The sequence below is a fragment of the Colossoma macropomum genome, unplaced genomic scaffold (genome assembly GCF_904425465.1).
Source record: "Colossoma macropomum unplaced genomic scaffold, Colossoma_macropomum, whole genome shotgun sequence".
NCBI lineage: Eukaryota > Metazoa > Chordata > Actinopteri > Characiformes > Serrasalmidae > Colossoma > Colossoma macropomum.
Window position 1 is genome coordinate 10,381,609 of NW_023494795.1, and position 13,457 is coordinate 10,395,065.

A 13,457-nucleotide genomic window follows, 5' to 3' on the forward strand; every position below is an offset into this window, starting at 1 on the left:
CCTAGGAATGTGTCGTTCTGCTACAGTCAAACGGTGGTCGCCCCTGAATTCTGTTTCACTACCCAACTGTTTGCAGGGTTTCAGAAAAATCTTCTCAATAAAAAAATGTTGGGTTTAGATATTTCAAATAAAAACAAATACTGGAACCTAAAAACTTGGGTTACATTTACCTCGACAAAGCCACATGGTCCTTTACATATGCCGTCCTCGAGAGCATGAAGCTTTAGCATTAGCTAGTGAACAGCTGCCTTAACCCAGTGGTTATTAATCCTGGTCCTGGAGGATCACTGCCCTGCGCACTGTCGACTCTCCCTGCCCCCATTAACACCTGACGCAACTAATGAACTAAGAAACACATCCTTACAAAGGTGAACTGGATGTGTTGGAGCAGAGAAAACACAACAACATGCAGGGCAGTGGGAGACACCTTAAAGGGGAATTCCACCCATTTTCCATCATTTCTGCATAATTCTATCTGTGAGATGTAAACGAAGTCATTTAGAGTGATTTGATGTGAGACGTCTCATTGTACAGAAACTTATCCATTTTCATTTCTTTACAGTGGTGGTGATAGGAACCAGAGGTTGTGATGTCTACTACAAAGACAGCTCTTTTAACCAGTCTCTAAAACCTGTCATGTCCTTGGAGATTTTGTGTGTAAAATCTTCTTTAGGGACTATTTTATTTTACAAAAAATATGTTTTAGGCCAAAACTTTACTGTAAAAGTGGTGTAAAACAATGTCTCAGCCATCAGGCCGCGTATTCATAACCATTTCATGTAGTAGTTTTCTGTGAGGGAGCTTTTAGAGGCCTTAAGCACTTTCTGCTATCACCACTTATGAATAATTCTGCCTTGGTAATTTTCTCTGGAATGTCACCTTTCATATTAAACCACTCTCAATGACTTTAACCATTTAATTATGCAGAGTTTTTAAAAAATAGGTGGAATTCCTCTTTAACTGATACTGATAGAGCTAAGCGGAAATACTGAGGTCTCACAGAAACACCACACTGAATGATTATTTCTGAAGATGCTTTGTAAATATGGCCAGACGAGGAAGGCCGAGGTTGTGCTGCTTCTAAATACACCGTGTGGAGCACTGCAGCAGTCAGAGGTGTGAAGCGTTTGCGCTCAGTCTGACACCTAGCCAGTCAAAAAAGGCTTCTCTCTGCACAGGAGTGCTCGCTGCTCCTCAGCCTGAACTGGCTGCCATTTTGTGTTTCCCTCCCTAAAACACAGTCTCTATCTCTGCTGCAGCAATTCAGCTTTTCTTCTTCCAAGCACAACTACACGAGAACAGCTCCTCAGTGATAACAGAACCAGACTGCTCCTCTCGCTGTCTGCACTCTATCTCGCCTGCTCGGGCTCAGAGTTCACCTTAAATCCCCTCCAAGGCGATGAACTCTTCATGTTTGCCCTCTAAATCTTCGAGTCAGAGGAAACAGACGTGTCCTGTGGGATTATCTTTGAAATCGGGTCATGATACCGCCCTTTTCCGTGTTACGTATGCTGATACAGATTAACCCCCCTCTACCGGCAGATGATACTGGACATGCTTCAGAACACGAGTCTCGTGAAGCATGATTTCCTACAGTGTTTCGTTCAAGCTATCAGCTTAAGGCCATTGAGGATGACCGTTCCTTGCTCTGAATTACAGCTCTTTTTCATCATTATTCAGTCAGCGGTGGACCCACACAGGCATCAAACTGAGGGACCAAAAATCTGTTCATGTCAAATAGTTAACCTTGAATAATTCTCTGCACTAGAAACACCATTTGGCTTAAAAAGGAAAACATCTTGGCTTTATTTGGATAATTACTGAGTTACTAGATATAATTTTCTGTCATCACAAAAAAAAAAAACAGATTCTATTAATACTGTAGTGCTGGGGTGCCCAAACTTTTTATCAAAATTAAAAACAAAAAAATCATATTTTGTTACTAAACAATTTAAAAAATACTATTTAAATGGAAAACGAGGTTCTATTTAGCACCAAAAAAGGGTTCTGCTATTGTTGTGATATCAAGCTTGTAACAATAGAAGAACCCTTTTCAAAAAGTTTCTATACAGAACCATATATAACACATTTTGCATCAATCTGAAGAACGCTTCCACGATGCAAAGAACCCTCTAAGCATGCAAATGGTTCTTTGAGTGTTCATGGTTCTACATAGAACCATTGTTTTTACTAAGGAACCACTGAATAACCCTCTTTTTCAAGAGTGTAGAGAGAAAACGTGCTTGTTGTGTTGTTGGGTAAGGGGGTGAGGTTAGGGCAACTTCCTGCCTGGGCAAATCAAATGTCCTGTGTGGACCACAGATTGGCAGCCCTACTGGCTATGACCATTATGCCGGTGCCCATGTCCATGCCTTTGATGGAAACCTACTGAAGACCCAGGGCTTCATGCCTCCCGTAATCAAAAAAGAATAACCTCAGTCTTGCTAATACTCCACTGCACAACACAGTGTTCTACAAGGTTGCTCTGTACGGCAGAGTAGTCGCTCCAAGGCCTTTCCTCATACACATTAAGATGCTGGCATCGTCTGCTGGTCATCTCTTTGTGTGCGGGAATCCCATAAGTCTACGCTGCCAATTCTTATCCAGTCTCATTCATTTATGAACCTAAATGCATCACTGGCGGACACTGGCCAGCTCTTTGAAACACTTGTAGGACATCCATTTAAAGTGATTGTAAGTGAAATGCATTTGTGAAGGTCAGAGAGCCTTGTAAAGTAGCAAATGCATAAATCTGTTTATCTATAATATACTGTAACAGTGCGCCAGACTGATTATACCAACCCTCTGAAGAACAGCCCAAAACATAAAATGCTTCCAAGATCTTTTCAAGGCAGACAAGACTATTCACTCTCTGAAACCCAGAGCTGTGAATTCAGGCCGCTCACAATGCCTAGTGACTAATCTCAATTATGCTGCATTCGGGAATATGCAGTGACATTTCAATGGCACAAGATGTTTCATACAGCTTTCACTGCTCAATAGCACCAATTTTGCACTCTGTGTATAAAATCATCAGCCTTTTTCCCGTTCCTGTGCTCTTATGTTGCTGCGTCACCGGCCCGAGCAGATGCGGTACTTTTTATGCCTTGAGCCTTTTCGCTGTGTCCACTGGAGAGGGCCGTTGATTTAGTGAGGGTCTTAGTGCCTGTTCAATTGATCTGACAAGGGTTCATTTCACAAGCCCATCTGTGCTCATTCTGCAAAAGCAGCAGCAGGTCCCACCGCAGTACCTAACCCCAACCCCCCCCACATCTGCCGGCCCACCCTGCAGTGTGGTGATACTGGTCCAGACTAATGCTGCCTTCTCGCCGGGGAGCCCCGGGACGGATTTATTAACGGCACTTCCATTAAAGCAGACGTGAGCCTCCCTACCCACCCCCCACCCTCCACCCCTTCTCTCCCTGCTGCCTCAGAGAACCTCGGAGATGTGACAAGCGATGAGTGCAACATGACAAGGATGGGTTGGGGGTCTTGTGGAGGGGGGGAAGTACCAAGCTCGCCTGTTACAGTTGCGCAACCTTAGCAGGCTGTTTGAAATTGAAAGCGTGACCTTCTCGTCTTTTTACTGCCGCTTCATGGTGTTGTGGCAATAAAAAAAAGGAAATGGCAGAGGAGTGAGGTTGCCGCGGGAGCAAGCACATCAATCCATTTTTATTTTCCCAGATGCACAATGAAAATGTGATGGAATTTCCCGGCCGGCTGTTCTTCGTCCCTTCCCCCATGTACATGCCACACCCTCATCCTCGAAAGACGCGTCCTCTGGATTACACTTTGCATTTTTGTACATCATTTACAAGCAATGTATGGACAGTTCTATTTGTACACATCTCTCTGTTTACGCTACATGACCTACATGCTGCCAAGATGAATTGCATTAGCATCTTATCAAGAGCACCGACGAAGGTAATTCAGGTCAACACTGCAAAAATCCCAACTGCTAGAACAATGATACGCCGAAGAACTGACTCTGCCCGCGAGCACTGTTTTGAGAAAGCAAACGCAAGAGCTCAGGAGCTTTTAAGCTCCAAGCTGAAAGCCGTAGCAGGCAAGGGCACTCATGTCATGGCATCATTGCCTGATAAATATTTGAGGAGCAGTAAAAAAACAAAAAGACATTAAAAGGCAATTAGGGGGGCCAAAAGCCAGGTCACATGAACAGATAAAGCCTGTGCTCAGCAGAAGCTCAGTATTACAGAACATTAACATAGTCTACTGTAAGTGAATGCTGTGTATATGTTTGAGGAGCCTTTCATTTCCATCCATCTGCTCGCTTCATCTAATTCCACGTAATCAATATGCGAGTAAATCAATCAGTGGTTACTTTGACATAATTTACGGATCAGCTGCAGTCACCGAGATTCTGCTGCCTGGACAATATGGTGGCCACACTCAATTCCAGGCCTCAGCAGGAGAATGTGTCATATTAGGTTGATGAGCAAGAGTGAAAATGAAAGGTTGATTCCATCTGATTGAAACTAATTGATGTTGTGCCAGCAGCATAGGAATCTAGTCCAGGAAGACAGTGGCTGTATCTAGTGTGCAAAAAAAAATGGTGTTTGGGGGGGCATGTTGACCGGCTACTCCAGCGATGGCTGGCTGTTAACTCACTCGCCATAGCAGCACTGATGCTAGTTTCAATGGTAACAAAATGTTTGGTTTAACATGGAAATGCTCTTTTCTAGTTTGGTAACACGGACTTCCACACATTAACTGAGATCTTACATATCTCCTTATTTGTCTTCAGTTTGAGAAAGTAGTAACAGTTAAATTCGTGGAAAATTAGCCAAGATTTCAGATTTACAGATATGTTGTGGTGTATTGTGAAGTTTTTCAGAGGTATCCTGAGCATAGTTACACTTGATAGGCTATGAAGGACCAACTGGGTGTACCAGTTTTCTACAGCGTCACCCTGAGGCAGAGCAGTACTGCAGCTTTAGTTAGGAATACCAACAACAGGGCTCACTAATTGTAGCAGGATTAACAATGAGCTTTCCTTGAAAGTGTGTTTGAGAGTCTGTTTTTCCCTAACGGACAGCATAATGCTATAATAAATATGTATTTCAGTGACCCCCCAGAATTTTGATTTTGAGACATTCAAGGGGCCCAAGAGGTTAATTAGGGGGACGTAGACCCCCCACGGCCCCCTGCATTTCACACCTTGACTGTATCAAGTTACTGCTTAGCATATTGTGCCATCACATGCATGAATCCACAACAGTACACACTTGTAATCAAAGGATAAACAGTCTTTGGGCCTGTGCTAATGTGATGTAAACTAGGATGGCGCTTCAGGTTGATGCAGCCTAATCAGTGCATGTCTCCTCAGAAGAATGGTCTGTAATGCAAATGTCTGATCTTATCTGATGTAAATGTCTCATCTAATTGTACTGTCTTTGAAGAAAGTGCCTTTGTATCTGTGCCAAACTGATGTATGTTTGATGCTATGGATGTAGGTGATGCTGGGTAAATAAGAAATCTAACACAGAATCGATTCAGCTTTGATTACGCTTCAGCCGAAAGACATAAAATACCAAAGAAACAATATTAAACTGTATTGTACTGTGCAAAAGTTAGTCCATGCTTTGTTTATCTAATTTACAGACAAAATGGCCATTAATTCATTTCTCAGCATCAGGAAAAGAAGCAAAAAACAAACAGTAAATTAGACAGAAGCCTCAATAATATAATATCAGAAGTTTTAGTATTTAATGTTTCAGCTCTTTGCCTTCATTTCAGACTTTAGTTTCAGTTTTTCACTTTCCTCATCATTAGGCAAGCAAGTTATGCCCTCAGAAAAATTCCCTGAAAAATGATTAAATTGTACTTGACTGGAAATTAAACAAAAGGAGGGTGGTCTCTGACTTTTGCATATCACTGTAATTCCAGGCATTTATGAATAAACTGTGTAACTTTGGTTCAAATGCTAATGTTTTCCAAGGACCATCAGATGTTAGAACGAACACAGTGCATACGTGAATCTGACCGGACAGAAACTAAATGTAAAAAACCAAGAAAAAGGCCTAGCACGCTCATGTTGACAGACGCAGATTAGGTGGCTAACGTGCCCATTGAGGAAGGGATTAGCGGGTGGTGTTTTAATCCCTGGCACACAGGCTTTAGACAGGGTGTGCGGCCCGTGACAGAGCTCAGTCAAGTGGACTTGCCCTCACACATACACACTGCCTTGACCTACGGGCACGTGCTATATCATGACTGCACCTTCAAAAGATATCAATCCCAGTCTCCTTTTAAATGTTCAAAAAGCAAGAGGCAAATACCAGCAGGGCAGAGAAGGAGATGACCCAAGGTCAAGGATGGTATTTGAGGGATTCATTGAAGTTTGTTAGTCTCACACTGGCTGGTAAAATGGCTCAGCGTGGAAAACCGTTTTACGTCTTGTGGCGCTGAGGTGAATCCTTTGCCTCTTAGCTAATCCCTCTTTTATATAATCGTTTTAAAACCGTATTGTTATTAACAGCAGTGACCTCTCCTAATCTGATGTGGGCAGTTGTTGATCCACACTTGGTCCACCATATGCCCCCCTCTCTCCTTCCCCAGCTTGAATCAATCTTCAATGTTGTCAATATTTGCTGGATTTTAGAATGAGTATTGAATGGGAATAGGACCACGAAGAGGCTTCTTTCTGCAGAGAAGCTGATTATGCAGCACATCTTGTCTTTTTTCACTCTTCTGACTTCTCTGCTCGGTCATCCATCTCCGCTTTGCTTTTCATTTTCCCTCTTCGCTCATCTGTTCATTCTCAGTGCTCTTTGTGACAGATGCTTGATTATGTCCATCAGACTGCTTTGGGGAAGGCTAGAGCAAGGCTAAAACAAGCGGCCTTATTTTGAAAAAGCCTGGCTTAAGAATTTCTCCTGATGCATCTGACCGTGTTTTCTGGTTCACAGAGTCCATCCTTGCGTGAAACTCTCGCAGATTTCTCTGGCTGCCATTTTAAATGAATTGAAAATCCTAGCCTGAATGATATCATGGTGAACAATGTTTTACTGCTTTGAAACAAATGGTCATGCTGTAAGTCTCCAAATTGGTCATTATCTGTGCTATTTTTTGCTAGATATTCTCTGTAATCTAACCAACGCTGGTTCCTCAGCTGCATCGATAAGTGGACGATGGAAAGAGCGGACGGGGAGACGATCCTAAATGAAACATCTTCTTCACTGCTGTGCGTGCAGCAAGTGGATTCTGCGGTGTGAGTCGGAGGAACAGCATAGCAAGGCATCATTAAAAAGCAGAGGGTGGGGGAAGTCGTGACATGAACACCCACTGCATCACAGCTGCATCGTTTGACCAGAGGGCACTGGCGGTGAAGACCTCCCCAAACATATGTAGAGCTCCCCCAGCTGTTCTAATACAACAGACATGGCAGCAAGAGTCGACGGAGATTGTAAACTAATACAATTTTAATGATTTAATACAAGCTCAATCTGAAAACATGTTAGAGCCCTTCACCCCTTAAACCGCAGGCCAATTAATGCTATGATACAATATTCCATACCTACTATAAATTATTAAATAAATGATTTGAATAACTACCATCAAACTAATCTGTAGGTTATGCAGTTATAAGAGTGAGGTTGAACAGTGGGCTCACATACAGACCCTTACAAGTTATGAGGTCAAGAAAGGAGGGAAAAGAGGACCATCTGGACCACCTGTGAAGAACTACACCTTCCACTGGACTCACCACCACCATCACAACAGGCTAATCAGCTATCTGTGAGATAAGTCCATAATCATAGTTTAGACAGCCATGGTCTGAGAGGGTGATAGGAAAGTAAAGACAATGAGAAACGTAGTTATGTATCACTGAAATATGATGGTCTATTAGAAGATATATTAGAAATTAGCTGTATATGAATATATGAAGGTTGCCTGTGAACGATCCCTTCTAAACCACTCAATAATGTGGAATTGTGCCATATGGAAAATGCAAAATAGGTATTAAAGCAAATAGGTATTAAAGATCTTGAGCAATAATGCAAGGCGGCGATTTAAAGTAATGCTCAATTTAGTAAAACCTGCTTTAACATACTGAATGGTTTTGACTTGTTTGGATATGAATTCATACTGATTTAACTACAGCTGCTGCATCTGAACTGGATGGACGGACAGCATTCAGAAGGTCCAACAACAGACTTAACGGCCTCTAACATGCAGTGACGTCAGAAGGATGCTCACCCATTCAAGTCAATGTAAAGTTTGACATTTGTTTTTTGCCTTGTTAGTTCACGTTCCTGGACCTATGAAGCGTCTTATCCTGCTATGTTAAAGACAAAATGTTGTTTTCCTGTGTTTTACCATCAACATGTAATGCCGCCATGCACCAACTGGCAGAGATGAACAATACTAACCAATAATATTACGTTTCACCTCTTCCCACCACCCCCCATAAAGAGGTATGCTCAGCTAGCTCAGAGACCCTCCCTGCTACAGCGTTTCACTCTGAAATACATCGCGGCACAGAAGGAAAATGCATCGTTTTTCAACTTTTTCAACAACAAAATACATTTAAGGACTCTATAAAATGCATTCTGAAGTGATGAGAGGAGCACAGTTTAGAGTCTTATGAGTTTACAGCTGCTATTCAGTTACACTAGGATACTTCCTGCATCTTTGACCGACCATATTTAACCTGACCTTACTCATTCACACCTGCTCGCTAATGACCTGGGCCTTTTTTGCATAGCTGCTGTGTTCAAATAGGTCACACATAGGCCCTGTATACACATACTGTCACCACAAACCAACACTCAATGTAATCTGGGTTCCTATTGAAATGCTCAGAGGAACAAATCACGGTTCTTATCTTCTAGATTTGATAAAGGAGCCAATCACGCTGCTATATTGTTTGGCAGATCATGTGCTGCTGTTGACGTGGTTTGGAAGGCCCGGTGTGTTCGTGATTAGTCTTAACATGCTGCCTTTAGGCAAAGAAGAACCTGCTGAAAACATGGAGAATGCCTGAAACAGGTCAATGTTTCGTGTTGTTTTAATTTGCACGCGTCATATTCCCTCGACGTCAACACAAACGCCACCCAACAGCAAAAAAAGCACGTTTTCACACAATGACGCGAATTTAAGCAGCTTTTTTCTCTATTTTCAGCGTTTGGGCTGCTGCTGCTGCTGAGATGTGAGCTTAAGTTGAAGTTGGCTTCTCATTCGAATTCCCCGTTCCACCTTAAATGGTGCAGCAGCAGTCACATTCTGGCCGTTTAAGGTGGAACGGGGAATTGGAATAAGCAGCCCTCGAGCTCACTGCATTAAGGCGGTGAGAGAGTCCCCGCTCCACGACACACGGCTCATTTTACAGGTAAATACAGTCTAATCCACCAACACATCCACACTTTATCAGTGACATGCAGCCTGTCGATGGTCCAGCATAATGGTGCAGTATTCATAACGACGCTCGTGAGCTACACGAGCGTATAATCGATGGATGTGTTCGTTAAAGTAGCCGAGCTTTCTATCATGAGTCACCAGTTCTTCAGGGAGCGACCCGGCAGCTCTGCAGTCGGAGCAGCGTTAAGCCGCATTAAAGCGCCAGATGCACCAGCCGTGCCAAAAAAGCAAAACGCCAACGTGCCTCTCGATCGCGACGGGCCAGACACAACCGGAGGGCTACAGCGCACCTTCGTAATGACGCAGTTTCGATGCTGGGGCTTTTTTTAATGCCTATGTTTAAGGAAGGCTCTTTAGATACGACCATTCACTCCCAGCGAGCTCGTTTTAGTGAGGGTTTTGTTTGTCTCCCCTTCCTCCTGAATGACTAATCATTATTCAGAGCCGAGATGGTCCTAAACCCCCTCGAACGACCCGAGTGAACGACCGCGTGCTGAAAACAGGCAGCATATGCAGGTGAAGGAAATGGGCACGTGACCGAGACGGAGCATCTGCAGCAGGCTTTCAGACGCTGCCCTACACGCTGCTGACCGGACCGTCCTGCGAAAACGAGGCTGCCACTCGTTAAAGAAGATGGTAGAGGTTCTAAATAGAACCGTTTGCTCGATTAAAAGGTTCCTTGCGTGGCGAAAAAGGTTCATCAGACTGATGAAGGATGTGTTTGGTTCGGTATTGAAGCTTTTTGAAAATGGTTCTATCTAGTACCAGAAAGGGTTCTGCTGTCGTTCCGCTTGTAACAAGAGAAGAACCCGTTTCAAAACCGCATAGAACGCATTCTCCATCAATCTAGAGAACCATTTCACCACGCAAGCATGCAGATGGTTTTATATAGAACTTATGGTTCTGAATAGAACCATTCCCTTTAACTAAAGAACCATCTTTTTCACGAATCGGGCTAATTCGGGGGGGATTTGGCTTTGGTGTGAATGTGTTCGCGCGGCCGTCATGAGCCGCATGTAATGCGCTTAAAGGGGCGCGCTTGCGTGAGTGTGAATGGAGACGGTGGTCGATGACAGCCGGGGCGCTGCTCGGGGTGAAGATGAGCCTGAAGATGCCTCATCAGTGCGGGTATCTTCCACCATCCGCCCCCGCGCACCTCTGCCAATGCAGGCCCCCGCCCCTCGCCCACCACTCTGCCTCGTCACGTAAACACGGCACGGCAGGGCTGGGGCCGCTCTCTCTCTCTCTCTCTCTCTCTCTCTCTCTCTCTCTCTCTCTCTCTCTCTCTCTCTCTCCCCTCTCTCTCTCACGAAATAATTGGGATCCGCAAACATAAATGCGCTCAGTGCTCCACTCAATAAGTTTGATTAGAGTGTCTTTTCTTGCCCCCCCTCCCCTTGGCAGCCCCCCTCCCCCTAGTCTTACACACTCTCTCGAGCTCTCTGTCGCAGTTTACCGTGCTGACAACCCCAACCACTTCTCGTTTCACGATCTTTTGATACAGCTTGTATTTTTCTCGACGTCATGCCAGCTTGTCAACAGCACCGGAATGAACAGTGAAGGAAAGCAAATGCTGCTGATTAAATCTCCTCACGAGACCGCGTTAGTTTCGGACAGCGCGTGCGCTTCGTTTTGCCGTATTGTCCAGTAGCGATTGATGGTCAAAGGCACGAACCAACGAGTCCAATGAAATTCTAGGGAAAAAATAATATATAATAATGACACTAATGATAGAAATCCACACCACACAGCCCAAATCAGATGATTGAGGCACAAACTCGGGTTTTACAGTGCGGCTCATTCATATGTGTCGAAGCGATTAAATGGATAAAGAGGTCCAGTGAAAAGGCGCTGTCGCTGTCCGCGGTGCTGAACCGCCCACATCGTGCGCATTGGCACAGCACGGCTCAGAATGCGCATTCACATCCACACACAGCCCCGCTCCGCTGATCCCACCACCATCAGCACCACCGCTGACCAGACCCGCTCAGTACCACAGCAGCCCAGTGAAACCTACACGCGTGCTTTAATTAGCTGGTTTCTCCTCAGTGCCGGACAGAGCCGCGTCCCTCTGCGCTGAGAGCCCAAAGCCTGAGCTTCGTCTGCCGGACACTGTTTTTTATTGTAATAATCTCATAATAATGATATAAAAAGACACCGAACAGCGTTGTTGATCAGCTGTCCTCGTCACAGAACTCGTCCTTACCTGATCCCGTGTTGTGCGGATCGCCGTCAGTAGCCTAATGGAGCGGACGGCTCTGCGTATCTCAACAACTGATACCTCGACCCCCTCGTGCTGGGACTGGCTTGCTGCAAAGGCACTGCGCGCGTTTGATGCCCCTTCAGTTCTTCTTCAATGGAGAGCAGCTCTGCCCTCGCCAAAGATGGCCGCCGCTTTGACGTCAGCGCCTTTTAATAGCAGTCTGGGGAAGGGGGGGGGTGAGTGTGTGTGTGTGTGTGTGTGTGGGGTGAGTGAGTGGGGTGTCGGGGAAGGGGAGGGGGAAAGGGGGGGGTCCAAACCACACGCACTAAACCAGCACAAAAAGACCAGCACAGCAACAACACGTGAATGAATGAAGGCGTTTTGAGGCGTTTAGCTGAACCCGGATCATAAGAGCTCCTGCGTTTACTGTGAAACCCCAGCAGCGCGAGGAGAGGACAGTGCAGCGCCGTCATTAGACGCTCGCGTAGCCTTATTTAATATCATATAACATAATATATCACAATGGAAAATATGAAAAATATCAAATTAATGGCCCATTATAATCATAACACACTATACAGCTAAAGTTGGAACAGTGCTGGGTGGCTTTGCTGTCATTCTTATTCACCCTTATAAAAGATGGTTCTTTAAGGGTTCTTTAGGAAAGGCAGTGGTTCTGTATAGAACTATGAGTTCTATACAGAACCACTTCATGCTTAAATGGTTGTTTGTACGGTAAAGTGGTTCTTCAGATTGGTGAAGAACGTGTTGTATATGGTTCTAGCACCAAAAAGGGTTCTGCTCTTGTTATGCACACTTAAAAATGATTGTTCTTCAAAGGTTCTTTAGTAAAGGCTGTGGTTCTGTTTAGAACTATGAGTTCTATACAGAACCGATTCCTGACTGAATGGTTGTTTGTACGGTAAAATGGTTCTTCATATTGATGGAGAACATGTTGTATATGGTTCTAGCACCAAAAAGGGTTCTGCTATTGTTATATACAGTTAAAAATGATGGTTCTTCAACGGTTCTTTAGTAAAGGCAGTGGTTCTATTTAGAACTATGAGTTCTATACAGAGCCTCGTTCTGATTAAATGGTTGTTTGTATGGTAAAGTGGTTCTTCAGACTGATGGAGAATGTGTTGTGTATGGTTCTAGCACCAAAAAGTGTTCTGCTATTGTTATGAAGACTTAAAAACGATGGTTCTTCAAGGGTTCTTTAGTAAAGAAAATGGTTCTACATAGAACCATAAACACTCAAAGAACCTTTTGCATGATTGAAGGGTTCTTTGTATCATTGATAGATAGAGAATGTGCTGTAGATGGTTCTATACCCTTTTAAAGAAGGTTCTATATACCATATAATACACATTCTCCATCAAACTGAAGAACCCTTTAATGATGCAGAGGGTTCTTTGAGTGTTCATGGTTCTTTATAGGACCATTTTCTTTACTAAAGCAAACATTAGAAGAAACTTTTTGGTGCTATATGGAACCATTTTCAAAAAAGATCTACAAAGAAACATCTACAACACATTTTCCGTCAAACTGAAGAACCATTTCACCATGCAGAGAGTGATTGAAGCATGCAAATGGTTCTATATAGAACTCTGATTCTAAATAGATTCTAAATAGAGCCATTGCCTTTAGTAAAGAACCATTGAGGAACCATCTTTTTAAAGTAAGTAGATTATTACTTTTATTAAACCTGGAAAAGAAACTCTCTGAGATTAAGGCCCAATCCCATTTCACCCCTCGCCCCTACCACTTAGCCCTTAGCCCTCTGTTTTGCGCGTTCACATCTAGGGTTAGGGTGTCCCAATTTTTGTTGAGATAGAGGGTGAGGGTGAAGTGTTAGGGCTACATGGCCCAC

The 13,457-nt window shown here is 43.9% G+C and overlaps 1 protein-coding gene across 2 annotated transcripts in view; it reads right to left on the reverse strand.

The window, feature by feature from the left end:
* Positions 1-11,764, reverse strand: part of snap25a (synaptosome associated protein 25a) — a 32,541-nt gene extending 20,777 nt beyond the window's left edge. For both annotated transcript variants that reach the window (XM_036581400.1, XM_036581401.1), the window contains exon 1: positions 11,588-11,764. The gene's annotated coding sequence lies outside the window, so the exon portion shown is untranslated. The remainder of the gene's footprint in view (positions 1-11,587) is intronic.
* Between the last annotated feature and the right edge of the window lie 1,693 nt (positions 11,765-13,457).